Source organism: Hibiscus syriacus, unplaced genomic scaffold, assembly GCF_006381635.1.
Source record: "Hibiscus syriacus cultivar Baekdansim isolate YM2019G1 unplaced genomic scaffold, ASM638163v2 tig00000218_pilon, whole genome shotgun sequence".
In the NCBI taxonomy this organism is placed as follows: domain Eukaryota; kingdom Viridiplantae; phylum Streptophyta; class Magnoliopsida; order Malvales; family Malvaceae; genus Hibiscus; species Hibiscus syriacus.
In genome coordinates, this window is record NW_024061774.1 from 1,873,074 (window position 1) to 1,888,698 (window position 15,625).

The 15,625-nt window shown below is 32.0% G+C and overlaps 1 pseudogene; it reads left to right on the top strand.

The window, feature by feature from the left end:
* The first annotated feature begins 6,457 nt into the window (after window positions 1-6,457).
* LOC120147867 lies at window positions 6,458-7,162 on the top strand (annotated as a pseudogene).
* The last annotated feature ends 8,463 nt before the right edge of the window (window positions 7,163-15,625 follow it).

Genomic DNA, 15,625 nt, shown 5'->3' on the forward strand with positions numbered 1-15,625 from the left:
AAAAATAAATAACCAAATCCTTAATAAATCCTTCAATATTTGCATTACTAACAATCCCCAATAATGTAAATATGTAAGAAATTTTGAATATGAAAAGGGCAACAACAAAACAAGTCGCTTAAGTACTAGTGAACGTATTTGAAACTAATATATAGTGGAATGAGCATTTCTTCTCTTAACAAGTGAACAAATATGGAACTTGTTAAAATAAGGGTAAACTCACAACACATGACTAACTTCTTCACCAAGTGAATTCTGAAATTGATAAACATATTTAGCCAAATATACTTCAGGATACTGGTAAGTGCTATAGAAAAATCACCCAAAATCTTTCATAGAAGGTTGTTAACTCTTCACACTTACATAGGTGATTTCATCAAGTTTATCTCAGTATAGACCACCCAAATTAGTGATATAAAATCATTAAGAGCATTTAGAAAGCTCAACATCTCATTTTAATATTCGATGAATTTATTAAGTCCGTCTCACAATGACCATTTAAAACCTGGGATACGAGTTTATTTAAGAACATATAATAATTTATTCTATCAATTTGGTAAATTCATCAAGCTTGTCTCAACAAGGACCACCCAAATCCTGGGCTATGAACTCGTTAATAGCATGAAATTCAACATCTCAAATTGGTGAATCCATCAAGTCCATCTCACTAGGACCACCCAAATTTTGGGCTATGAATTCATTAAGAGTGTAAAGCTTATTATTTCACACCAGTGACTTCATCAAGTTCATCTTACTAGAACCACCCAAAACATGGGCTATGAATCCAATAATTCCTCAATCAAATGGACTGAAGACTAGTTCCCCTCGACTAATAAGTTAATAGATTAATATATTCATCTTTTAACCTCTCGTACTTCTAATTGAATACTATATATTTATTTTATGAACTTGTGTCTTCTCTTATCATCGTAGACTTGGTTTTAAACCATTCATATGTTATCTCATGAGTCACGTAAAAACATAAGAATAAATAATTTTCTCTTTGAAGATTTTCAACAAGATAGATTCCTAAGGCGTCCAACCTCTTGTCTAACTAATTCAAGACTTGTCATCTCATGTTACATAGTAGAGATATTAAAACAAGCTTTCACAAAAGCTACTCTACTTAGAAAAACATATACCTACTATGATTTCACATGTATCATTTAAGACTTCTAAACTAAAAGGATTAAATTTCTCTTAGTTTCATGCAATTTTAAAGAACTATTCTCATACATATAAATTATAAACTTATATGATTCACAACACAATACATGAAATCATTAATTTCTTTTAGACACTCCCACATACTATAGGGTAGAGAATTTTCAATTACCCCACATTCTCTAACCTCAAAGTGTCTAAATTATCATCATATAAGAATTGTAAACAATATTCTCCTTCAACTTTACTCAAGTAAATTATAGTAAATTCATGCTAGATTTTAAACATGAAATCACATGGATAGACAAGCAATTGTCCTTTCTCAATTATAAGAGTATAACAATAGAATTTTAATATCTAAAATTTTTAGTAGCATTGCCTATCACATTAATCAAATATGGAATAGACCACTAATAGTTCAACTACTATAACCAAAAGTTTTATCTTAATAAGATAATCAAACTTCACTTTTTAAATTCTTCTTTAAGTTATGAAGTGTGTAAACTTGTCATAGTATTTTATGAATTGAAATAGTGAGCATAGAAAACTAATAGTGCACCAGGTAGGTCTCCTAAAAAGTGAGGTGGTGCACAAGACACGCTTAAATACCAAGTCTTTCTCAAAACCAATTCTAGACATGCACTCTCACCCTATCACACCACTTTCAATCGATCATTTTTTATAAATGTCTCATAACTATTTATGCTTAATAATTTTCATCTATAATTATGCATACAATAACTAGGAATGAACAATTTTCATACGGAACAAACATAGATAAAAAATACAATACGTCTAAATAATCTGACCTTGTAGGTTGAAATATAACAACCAAGCACACTTATTTGCCCTTAACACGCCTTTAGCTCATGTATGCTACTTATCAACTTTAATCAAAGTGATTCTATAATTTACTGCAACATTCATTTTTTTGAGTTACAATCTCTTTGAAATCTGTTAATTCTAAAATCAAAAAAATAATTTAACCAGATTAGTTTTGGTAAATAAAATAAATTTCATAAAAGGAAAATAATCAAAGGATAAGATTCTTATCATTATTCCTTTATTCTCGTCAAATTGTGAGATTGTTCGTGAATCTAGACGTATAACACTTTGATATTTGGTCTTTAAATTCTACCGTGATATAATTTTGATCCTTAATCTTGGATAATTGTTGAAGGAGCTTCAAAAAAATCACTCCAAAATTATAAGAATGATGTGATTGAACAGAAATATCAAGCCCGAAATAGTTTTATCACTAACATCATTGACAATTCTATGTATAAGAATATAAAAACCGAAAAGAAGACTTAGCTTTGAGCAGCTTATGTGGGTCATTAATTTTCAGCTACTTGGACTTCAAATATTGGTGTTTGACCCATGCTTCTAGGCCCATTGTTCATGACCTTCCTTGGTTTACTTACCGAATTTCTAGGTCCAACATAATATATAAGATAACAGATTTGATTTGATCATAAGACCTGCAAAACAATAATAAAAATAATAATAGTAAAATAATATAAGCAGTACTAAACCACTTTCCCCGAGATTCAAGTATTGCAATTCCAACTGCACTCAAACTTGGATAAGATTTGATGTACTCGTTCAGGCAGTTGAAATCATACAAGACTACTCAGCCTCGATTTTCTTCTCATCTACCAAGTCTTCACTTACTATTCGTCAGCTCAGTCGGATTCAAATCTGATCTGGTGACATCTTTATTCGTGTTTAGCAGCATTATAAAAATTGTTTCTAAATTGTTAGTAAATAATATGGCTGCAAAACAAATTATTAGTATTGACTAATAAATAATAATAAAATAGTAAAGATAAACAAAATGATTTATTGATGTAATCCCAAAAATAGACTTTGTCCCCCAAAATTAACATAGTATTCCAAACCTCGTACACTCCAGTGAAGAAGTAGAACTCACTTGTGCTATTCTCTTCTATCATAAATTTTCAAGAAGGAAATACAGAAACCACATCCTAAAAATATATAACCAACTCCTTAATAAATTCATCAATATTTGCAGTACTAACAGTTATAGCTAGATCGAAAAATAACTCAACGTTTAATACAATGAAAATACATATGCATCTCAACATTTTTAGGTTAAAGGCATCTCAACATTCTATAAGCGGTAATGGAGAGACTCGTATTGCTAGAATTGAGACACATAAACTCTGTTGGCCAGTGTTAGAGAAATAATGAAACAAATTTTGAACTAGAAATGAACAAAAGTATCTCAATACTCTCGGCCAGTGGATGAGGTAACTCAACGCCCTCGAAGGAGTTTGATTGACGGACGGAGGCATCTTTGTCTGGTAAAAAACAATTAGAGAATTTCAATTTCCCTTTGCTAGGGAAAAAGACCGGACACTCATAATGTGAACGATTAAGGAAAGACTCGTATTTCTAAAATGGAGACATCTAAACACTTTTAGTCGGTGTTAGAGAGGATCAAATGTGTCTCAGCACTCTCGACCAATAGAAAAGGCTACTCATCTCCAGTGGCACTATAAGAGGAGCAAAGACATCTTCATGCTCTTAAAAGAATACAACATGTTGTTGAAACATCTTTTTCATGGTAGAAGTAACGAAAAGTTCTCTCGCTAGGAAAAAATATCTTAACATTCATAAAACATAATAGATGAACTCCTATTGTTAGAAGGAGGCAACTCAATCATTTGGATAATTCCATAAGTCGTAAGCTTTGGGTGAAGGTAACTCTACGCTTTGAAGAGGTTGCAGGTCAGACGAATATTCAATGTTGCCTCAATTTGGTCAGGCTCTAGGGGAAGGGAAACTCTATCATCTGAGGCATTCAGATGAGTTGCGACATGATCTTACTGATGTATCTCCTCAATGTTGGAGGCCACTTCTTCCACTTCTCCCCGACGCTTACTCCCTTGGCATTAGTCGATCAACAACTCTTGGAGAGTTGTTTTTTTTACCAACTCTTACTATTTTTGTTTTTATTTTTATTTTGGATCAACTCTTGATGTTGTTGATTCTGTTGTTTTAACTGCAGGTGGACTGCTTGGGAGGCTTGGAACTACACAAGCAGGTTTTGCAGCACATTCTGTAAGTTATGAACTTGCATGAGGCTTTGGTCATGGGATTACATGAACTCTCTGTACAGTTTTTACGAGTACTATTGATCGGTCTAGTCATAAGCAGCCTGATAAGTCTGGTAATATGTCGAGTTATAGACGGCTTATTCCTGCTGGCTGAAAATGTCTGTAAGTTATGAACTTGCATGAGGCTTTGGTCATGGGATTACATGAACTGTTGGTACAGTTGCTAGGGGTACTTTTTTCTGTTTCTAATATCTTTATGGCATGATTTTTATGCCTTTATATCATATTTTTTAGGTTTTTCTTTGGGTCTTTTGGATGTTTCTATTATTTATTTTTCTCATGGTTGGATTTGACGTCGTGACTGATTAAGATGATAATTATTTATCCTACCGATCTTCTTTGTTTTGGATCCTCAAATTGTATTTAGATATGCAACTTGCGTTCGTATATAGTTTTTCACGATGCTTGACTTTGATTTATGTTTGCCGGTGGTCTCTCAGTAGTTAAATCTCATGTTGTGGTTTGTTTTCCATAGAAATCATTTCTATTCATATCTACCTACTGTTCAAATTTTTTGGATATGTTTCCTATCTTTTCATTGAATGGTCCTTATATAATCTTAATGACTAGTTTTTGTGTTAATAATTATGTGAGAATATCCTAATTATGTAATTAGTTTACAAATCTAGTTGTAAATCCTCATTGTAATTTAGAAATTTTTATTCTAAATAAAATTAGCTGATTTTTAAAAAACAACATTTCATTGACTTACCAACATTTCTAAAGCTTGATATTTCTTGGGTTATAAGAATCACTCCTTTAACATTTAAAATATGAAATTTTAAACCCACCAATTTGGCTTATACATTTTTTTATTTACTCTTTTCTTTTTTTATTTATTTTTAATGGTTAGATTATCAAAATATGTATTATCTAAATTATTATTGAAAGGATCATCAACCACACTTGTCCAAGGAATGCACTTATCCACGAAGGATATAACTATCATAAACATCCAAAACAAAGTATGCAATATCCATCTTTTATGAAAAATCCAGATTTTACGATCGCCTGTCTTCTACTTTTTCATGTCACTAACCCTAACACCTCATCCCCCAAATCATGATTCATGCTCCAATTAACATTCTTTTCGATAATAATAAAAAATCCAATTTATAATTCAACCAACATATTCGATTTGTACGGAATGTTCAAAGGGCGAACTCTTATAAGTTTATCTGCATTTGTGGTTGTTATTCCGGGTGAAAGGTTTTGAGCATCTGATATACACAAATATAATATTTATTGTTAAATAATTAAAAATATTTGAATAATTACTTTTTATATTCACCTCGTTAATATAATACACACAGTCTATTAAATCAATCAAACGAGCAAAGCATTATCTACCAAAGTTTTTACGAATTCAAAAGTATAATTTCTGGAAAAAAAATTGAAAATTCAAAAGTATTTTCCATAAAAAACTCATAAATATTTTAAAAAAATACGTATAATTTCTGAAAAATATGTAGATCAAATTAAAATTTATCAGTCAATATGATTAGGTTAACTCTATCAAAGTTAAAGATTAATTTTTGTATACTTAAGTATTTTTTTTTAATCATTTCTCTTTGATTGAGGTGTCCATTACTTTTTAACACATTAATAACAGAAGAGACTAGTTTGAAAAAAAAATAACATTATGTCTTAATTTGGACTAAATGTTAAATGATTGAATTGAGAAAACAATACTTTTCAGACAACTTCATATATTAATTAAGCCATATATTTAACATCATTACTATAATTTTTACAAAAATAATATTAAATAAACTCATGTCCATATATATTTGGATTAAAAAATGCTTTAAATGTATGAGATGATATATTCTCCTTCGATATTGGAGTTCGATATTCTAAAAATAATGGATTATTTAATATATATATTATACACACTAAAATGAGACAACAATTTCATGTTTTACTCTTGGTTAAATTATGTCTAAATATGTTAATTTTATTTTCATATTTTTATAAAATTTGGGTCCACAAGTGTTTGGTTGAATATCCACTCTGAAACCTATGTAATTAGTTTAATCTCTCCACTTGCTTACTCTTAGCTCATTGGTTCAACATTAAAGCAATCAAAGTTTTACCTGTTTATTAATCATCAAGTAGCTTTCTCCATCCTATAATATAGTATGTATTGCATGCCGATGAAGCCCTATAGCATACTTAGTCAAATCAACATTGAATCATCTCCTCCCAAAGACTGGCCTGGTAGACATGGCGCCCCACCATTGATGCTGACCGGATCGACCGCCGTTCGTCATCGCATGTCACCGATATATGTGTATGTATCTGTACCCGAATCTGTATCTGTGATTGGATCGAACTTCTTCTGACCTTTTGAACAACAAGTGTAGGCTTCAACTTTCAATAGTAATATCATCACCGGGTCTTGGGGTTATCTAAAATGGCCGAAACGTTGTGGCGAGCGGCCCGAACGAAGACGACGGCATCAGGGAGCAGATCGGTTGCTTCCCATAGCCAACGTGGGCCGAATAATGAAGCAAATGCTACCCCCGAATGCCAAAATCTCCAAGGAAGCGAAAGAGACTATGCAAGAATGTGTATCAGAGTTCATCGGCTTCATCACCAGTGAAGCAGGACAAGTGCAGAAAAGAGAGGCGAAAGACGTTAACGGAGACGACGTTTGCTGCGCTTTGGCAGCTCTCGGTTTCGACGATTACGCGGCGCCATTAAGAAGATACTTGGATAGGTACAGAGAGTTGGAAGGAGACAATAAAGCAGTGAATCCAGGTAAGGTTAATAACAGGAACAACAATGAAGACAAAGAGGAACAATCTTCTTTGAAGTTCAGCATGATGGAAGCAGTACAAACTCCAAGATGAGGCCATGTGATTGAGGCTTTTATATATAGCTTTAACCACAATAACACTATTTTAATTATGAAGACAAAGAGGAACAATCTTCTTTGAAGTTCAGCATGATTGGAAGCAGTACAAACTCCAAGATGAGGCCATGTGATTGAGGCTTTTATATATAGCTTTTAACCACAATAACACTATTTTAATTACCTACAAAAGATTGGGTCCTTTTTTGCTTGATTTCTATGGGTTTTTGTAGGTAAATCATGGATGGATGGATAAGAAGTAACCTGCTGCTTTTATTTTATGTATTGAATTTGGGTTTCTTTTCATCTAAACTTTCAGAAATTTTTTTTCTTGTTTTTTTCCTTGTACATGCATATACTAAATCTGGGTCGTTCATCTTCACAATTTAGTCAGTTTCCCCCACTGAGCTGTCTTAGATATTTTCAATGTTATAACCGAAAATTCAAAAATATATTTCAATACATTTGAGCTAGATAATTTAAAAATTAGATTTTCTTCTCAATTCTTTGAGACATTTTTTCTAGAAATTATCTAATCCAAAAGTCTAAAATATCCAATGTTCTTAATTCTTTTCGAATTTGAATAAATTAAATTGTGAGTATGGTATGAAGTATGCTTTTGAACAATAAAGAGAGAAATTAAAGAATGTTGTATTATTTTACGTTAGATTAAGATTGAAGAAGTTAAGAAGTTAAAAAAATATTTGAGAAATCGAAGAAAATTTTCAAAAAGAGAAAAATATGATTAAATTCAATTTAAAATCGTATAAATTCATGAGGGAAAAAAGGAGAAGATTATAGGTCGGAGAAAAATTAAGAGCTCTAACTTGTAAAGGTGAAAGGTGAAACCTGAACAAGAGTTCATGGTACTCTCTATTATAACCAGTTCTGCGCATAGTCATTTTCCGTCTCATTTTAGTGATAATGTGTTCAGAATTTCGGTTAATTGGTCGGTTAATTTTAGGTTTAGTCGATTAACAATTAATGATTTTTTCAAAGTTTGATTATCAGTTAATTCGGTTTGAAATCGGTTAATTAATCGAATTAAGCGAAATAACCAAAATTTTTAAATATATATTAATAACTTTAGGAGTATTTGAATTTCGATTTTAATCGACAAATTAACCGATCGAATTAGTCAATGATATTAAATATTTAATATATATTATTTAAAATTTCGGTTAATTCGACTAACCGGCTAATTAATCAAACTTTGTTCAGTTCGATTAATTATTTTCGAAATTTTTTTGATTCGGTTAATAGTTAAAACGAAAAAAAATCGATTTTTTAAATTTCGGTAATTGAACACTACCAGATAATCTGCATCTTTTGTAGTGTGATAATTAGTAAATTCTGACTTTGATTAGGGTTTCTGTTTGACCTATTTTTAAAGTTCGTAATTATTTTTCTAAAAATATTATATCTAAAATGCGAATATGGTCTCGTCCTTCGCAGTGTGTCGTAATATTGAACTTAATGTCTTCTCCTCTTTTGAGGTTTTAAGAGATTAGGGTTTATGATGTTTTTAAATATTATGATGGGCTTCCATTGGAGCATATAAAAGATGCATAAGAACAAAACTGACAGACAGAAAAAGAAGGTAATTATAGAAATCTGGAAAAGATAAACAAATCATTTCATTTCTTCACTGTAATAAAGCACCGACTTGGGAAGAAGAGAATCTTTAATTGAATATTCAATGATTCCCCAAACAAATTGTATTTGTCTTCAGCGTATGATGTTATGAGAGGTTCTGTTCAGATTAATATACGGTTAAAAAATGACGTGACTAATTAAATAGATTATCGATTAAAAGTAATACCTGAAATATTATGTTTTCACTGAAAATATTATTTGTGTTGATAATAATAATGGTAACAACCGAAAATATTATTGTCCTATGTAAAATGCGCAAAAAAAATATTGACTTTAATATCGGTTAACTATTGTAAACATTATTAACCATAATAACATAATATGTAGCGCTTATGTAACGTAATAGGTAGCGCTTTTTTAAAGCTGATGGGGCCTTAGAAACCCGATGATAACAAAATAGGTTAATTACTTTATTTGTTATCAATATTATCAACATATTAGGTAGCGCGCGTCTAAAATGTTACCAAAATTTAAGTTGATGGAGCTTTAGAAATCCGACGATAACAAAATAGGTTAATTACTAGAAACATTATCAACCATAATAACATTATCAACCATAATAACATAACAAATAGCGCTTATTTAATGTAATATGTAGCGCCTGTTTAAAGCTGATGGAACCTTAGAAATCAAGCGATAACAAAATATGTTAATTACTTGATTTGCTATCGATATTATCAACATATTAGGTACCTATAATGTTACCAAAGTTTAAGCTGATGGAGCCCTAGAAATCCGACGATAACAAAATATGTTAATTACTTGAAACATTATCAACCATAATAACATAACAAGTAGCACTTATTTAATGTAATAGGTAACGCATGTTTAAAGCTTATGGGGCCTTAGAAATCCGACGATAACAAAATAGGTTAATTACTTGATTTATTTTCAATATTATCAATATATTATCGTGTACATTGCTAATTTACCTATTATTTTAAAGTATTAGGCTTCGAAATTATAAGAATCGATATTTATATAAAAGTATCTATATTTGTACATTTACTCCTATTTTCATTATACAAGTAGAAATGTTTACCGTGTACATTGTTAATTTACCTATTACTTTACAGTAATAGGTTTCGAAATTCCACGTATTGATATTTTATGCATGTGTATTGATACTTGTTTTACGCTTATTATCATTATACTAGTATATTTTTATCGTTTTCATTGTAAATTAACCTATTACGTTAAAGTAATATGTTTCGAAATTATAAGTATCGATACTTTATATATGTGTATCGATATATTTTGCGTGCAATTTGTTTGAGAAGCATACTGGAATAAAAGTATTGATACCTATATAGACAGTATCGATACTTGGTATTTACGCCTATTATCAATATAATGGTAGATTTGTTTACATTGTAAATTTACCTATTACTTTAAAGTAATCGGTTTCGAAATTTCGAGTATCAATATTTTGTACATGTGTATCGATACATTTTGCGTGCAAATTGTTGAGAAGCATACTGGACTAAAAGTATCGATACATATATATAAAGTATCGATACTTGGTATATACACTTAGTATCATTATACCGGTAAACTTTTACCCTTTATATTGTTAATTTACCTATTACTTTATAGTAATAGGTTTCGAAATTCCAAGTATCGATACTTTGTAAATGTGTATCGATACTTTTTACGTGCAAATTGTTTGAGAAGCATACTGGAATAAAAGTATCGATACATGTATAAAAAGTATCGATACTTTGTGTTTACGCCTATTATCATTAAACCGATAGATTTTTACCGTTTACATTGTAAATTTACCTATTACTTTAAAGTAATAGGTTTCGAAATTCCAAGTATCGATACTTTATATATGTGTATCGATACTTTTTGCGTGCAAATAACCGATAACTCTTTACCGGTTTTGTCAAATTTCAACTTGTTATATTGTCATGTATTGATACATGTGTGTAAGGTATCGATACTCGCTATTATTGCAATTCTTTTAAATTCTTACAGTACCTATACTTTGGTACATATACTTATAAACATATTGATACAAATTTCAACAATTCCAGTAGCTCTTTATCGGTTTTGTCAAATTGAAACTGGTTTTATCAAATTTCAACCGATTTTGTTAATTACCAACCAATTTCGTCAAATTCGTTACCTTTTTTGTCAATTTGAAACCGGATTTGTCAAATTTCAACATATTATATTGTCATGTATCGATACATGTATGTAAGGTATCGATACTTTATAGGCGCTTTTATTGCAATTCTTTTAAATTACTAAAGTACTGATACTTTATACATATACTTATAAATGTATCGATACATGTCTACTTTAACCGATTTCTTCACTTTCTTATATATTACTATATATATCAATACCTCTGTGCAAGTTATCGACACCCACCGATAAGCAAAGTTTGCCGGTTGCCAAATTTTTTAATATTTCTTCATGTTTTCCACCTATAAGATTATTATTAGTCAACATTGCAGGTAGCGCTTAACCGACTTTGTTAAGTATCTTCTTAAATTTCCGGTCACGCTATTTCTTAGCCGTATATTAATCCGTTTTTCCTTAGATAAACCCATGATATTCGTATTTGGACACAATTTCATTGCTATTACAGGAGCAGCTGGAAATGACTATCAATGAAGGTGCTCAACCATGCTCCACTTGATTCATAGCAAATCTAGGTCCAAATTGAACAAAATATGAATTGAAGGAAGTTCTATACAAGTAAGCTACGGTTCTAATCATTAGCTGCTAGTAATATATTTTATTGAAAACTTTTCTGTTAGAACCAAATTCTGAACTTTATAATTTTCCCCCTTTAAGCATATCCTTATCGTCGTGCAAGAGTAATTGATTTCATTTTCATTTTACTGGACCAGCCATCCTGGATTCAATATGCTCAAGATTCGGGATAAAGGAGGTATACCAGTTACATTTGCTGATTTTGAGGTATCCGAACTTAATGCATGCAATTCATAGACCTTGATTCACAGCATAACCCTTTCATTACAATACACTATCTTATTGATTCCCATGAATCATATGTAATAGTATATCTGGTTAAATGGGTTGTGAATTGCACCGTTGGATATTTGTAATTGAATGGTATTTCATTTAATATGTAATTTCCAAATTTTTTAGGGTTATAAAGGAAAAAAAGGCCGAATACCAGTTTGAATATTTGCATATTTGTTAGCTTAAAATTTAAAACTGAGCAGAGGTATTTGGATTTGATTCATGACCCTAATTAACATAGCACAAATTCATCATCCGTCCGATCTAAAGCTAATTTGATATGAGCATACGAGCAATTTCGGATTGCCTTCGTTCAATTTAAATTATCCAGGCAAAATTAGGGTACTACAACAGTAATATGTTAAGGTTTTGTTTGGAAGAAAAATGAGTTTTAAACAGGATAAGGTGTGGGGGCTGTTGTTTGTTCATTCAATTCACTCGCACAACATTCATGATAATAAGTTGATTGATAAGATCCATAGCTCTAACATAGTCGAAGAGACAAAAAGTAAAGTTGCAGACAATGGAGACGATGATGCATTGGATACTGATTCAGTGTAGGTAATATTAGTGACCATTTGAGTTGAACTCTTAATTCAAGAAATTAAATTAATTAATTAAATACGCAACAATCATAAATTAATATATTGTCGACCTACGAATAAACCCACAAACTCAATAAATAAAATTCAAACCTATTTTCAAGTAATTTAGCCATGAATATAACACATACGTTCAAGTCCAAAAAAAAATCATGGGGAAATATGGGGTGAATGCAATTTGGCCATACGAAATAAAACAAAATAAGGGACTTGGAACGCCATTTGACCAAACTTATTAAAACACAAACCAGATCTGGGTTTGCTCAAGGCCGACGAACAGGAAGCTTCAAGCTGAGACTCCCGGTGAACGAGCAGCGGGGGTCGAAGTTTGGTTGGGATGGACGACGGCCGTGGATGGTTCTCTGACCATCTACACACGTTTCAAAAAAGAAAATGATCGGGCGGTCGGCGATGTAAACGAAAACAATATCATTCGTGACCATCAGTTCTGGCGACGACAATCCGGGCGACGTTGGGTGGAGGAAGGCTGGTTTTCTCTTGATATGACTCTCCAACAGCATTGAATATTGTATAAAATAGTTTTCTGGCGAAACGCGGTGGGGGCCAGCGGTGGTGATGGATTGCGGTAGTTGTTGGTTAATTTGAGATGAAGCCTAAACATATATAAGTAAATTTTAAATCTATATAAATTAAACTTATTAAATTAATTAACATTTTTAATAAAATAATAAGTTTATTATAATTCTATTAAAATTAAATTTAAAATTTAACAAATGATTAATTTTAAATAAATTAGTATACTTTTAATATTTATATAATAAAGATAATTTTATTAGTGATATGTTTTAGTGTGTCGTTTTTTGTGTATCGTGTTATGCAACGAATTTTTCATTTTTTAATATTATATCATTTTATTTTTTTAATGAAAAAAATGCTAAAATTATTAGAGAAAATAACCTCATTGACCAAAAAATCTTAACCAACTTTTTTTGGATTTGTCAAAATGACCAACTAAATCGATCGCAATGCGATAGTCCAAGTTCGCGTTGCGATTTATTCCAAATTCGTTGCGATAGTCCAAAATCGCAACGACTGGTGGTATTGCATTTGTTTCTTAAGAATTTTCTCTAAAAAGATAATATTCGCACGGACGCGTCGAAGACTCGTATTACCACGACCACGACCACGACCCGACCCGAGACGAGACGAGACAGACGGCGGCGGCGGCGGCGCGCGAGAGTCCCCCTTGTTCTCTATCACTCAACAAGGAAGTGGGAAAGCTAAGCTTAAAAATACCATTCTCAATAGTGTTTCCAATACTATGTGGGATTGAGCATTACCAACACTTGTTTCCAATACAATGTGATTATTCAGGAAACAATTAACAATCATGCACATTAAAACAACTGAATCAGCAACCAATTGCATTAGTATTATACGATTAAATATGTCATAATTAAAAGTCAATCTACAATCAATCACGATTATTGCAATTTTAAGCAAAACATTCAAAAATAATATCACTATTTAAGGCTCAATCCCATAGTATTGGGAACAAGTATTGGTAATGCTCAATCCACATAGTATTGGAAACACTATTGAGAATGGTATTTAAGGCTTGGCTTTCCCACTTCCTTGTTGAGTGATAGAGAACAAGGGGGACTCTCGCGCGCCGCCGCCGTTGTCTGTCTCGTCTTGGGTCGGGTCGTGGTCGTGGTCGTGGTCGTGGTCGTGGTAATACGTGTCTTCGACACGTCTGCGCGAATACTATCTTTTTAGAGAAAATTCTTAAGAAACAAATGCAATACCACCAGTCGTTGCGATTTTGGACTATCGCAACGAATTTGAAATAAATCGCAACGCGAACTTCGACTATCGCAATGCGAACTTGGACTATCGCAATGCGAATATGTAAATCGCAATGCGAACTTGGACTATCGCAACGCGAACTTCCACTATCGCATTGCGATTTACATATTCGCATTGCGATAGTCGAAGTTCGCATTGCGATAGTCCAAGTTCGCATTGCGATAGTCGACTATCGCATTGCGATTTACATATTCGCATTGCGATAGTCCAAGTTCGCATTGCGATAGTCGAAGTTCGTGTTGCGATTTATTCCAAATTCGCGTTGCGAATCTGGAAACTGATTTGCGATACCGGAGATCGCGTTGCGAATTATCGATCGCATTGCGATTTAGTTGGTCATTTTGGCAAATCCAAAAAAAGTTGGTTAAAATCGTATATTATAAGGCATTTTTGGTCAATGAGGTTATTTTCTCAAATTATTAAAGTCAACCTAAAGATTAAATAATTGACTCCAGTTTAATATGTCTATTATTTTTTCCATTAGTCGGTTTAATTTGATAAAATGGTAAAATTTGATAAAATGATAAAAATTGAGACTTTGAGAGCTAAAAAAGATATATAAAAAATATTAATATTAAAATAAGTGTTCAAACTATATCGTTTTTTCATTTAAGTGTTTAAATTATTTTTCAATCAATTCAGGTGTCTAACATTACAAACATTATCATTTTAAGTGACCCAACCGCTCACGTAAATGGATTACTCACTAGGGAATTTATCCCATCTAGGGGACTCCGGGGATCCGTTATCACATTTTCGTTTTCTTTTACGATTAAAGGTTTCGGTGTTTTTCACAAGGCGCAAAGGGAGGGCACAATCATGGGCATCCATTCTTATCAAGGTGGACTACGTGTCTTGCAGTTATTATTTGCGGATAGCTTGGTGTTCATACAAAATTCTACATTGAAGGCACGACAAATTAAGGAAATTCTTCAAGTTTATGTTGTGACTTATGGGCAGAGGGTGAACTTAGATAAATCGATCATTTGTGTCAGTCCCAATACCATTGATGATCATCGCCGATAGTTAACGAACATACTTGGTATTTATCCAGTTGCGTCCTTATGTCATTATTTATGTAACGGCCCAAATTTTGGTTTAGTAGTTCGGGTCAACCCGAGACCCAAAGTTTGAGCACGAAGGATCTTATAAAATAGTTGAATCAAGTTTAGTGTTAGTGGGCTTGGGTTGGACCCAAGAGTTTTAATGGTTGGTGATGAGTATTTTATGAAATGGAAAGTTACGAGTCTAAAAGTGCAAATTTCCCCTTGTTAGTTGAAAACTGAAAATCCCCTCCCTATAATATGATTTTCAAGTGAACTACTCCCCATCATTAAACTTAACAAACACTCATCTTTTACCTCATCTTTCTT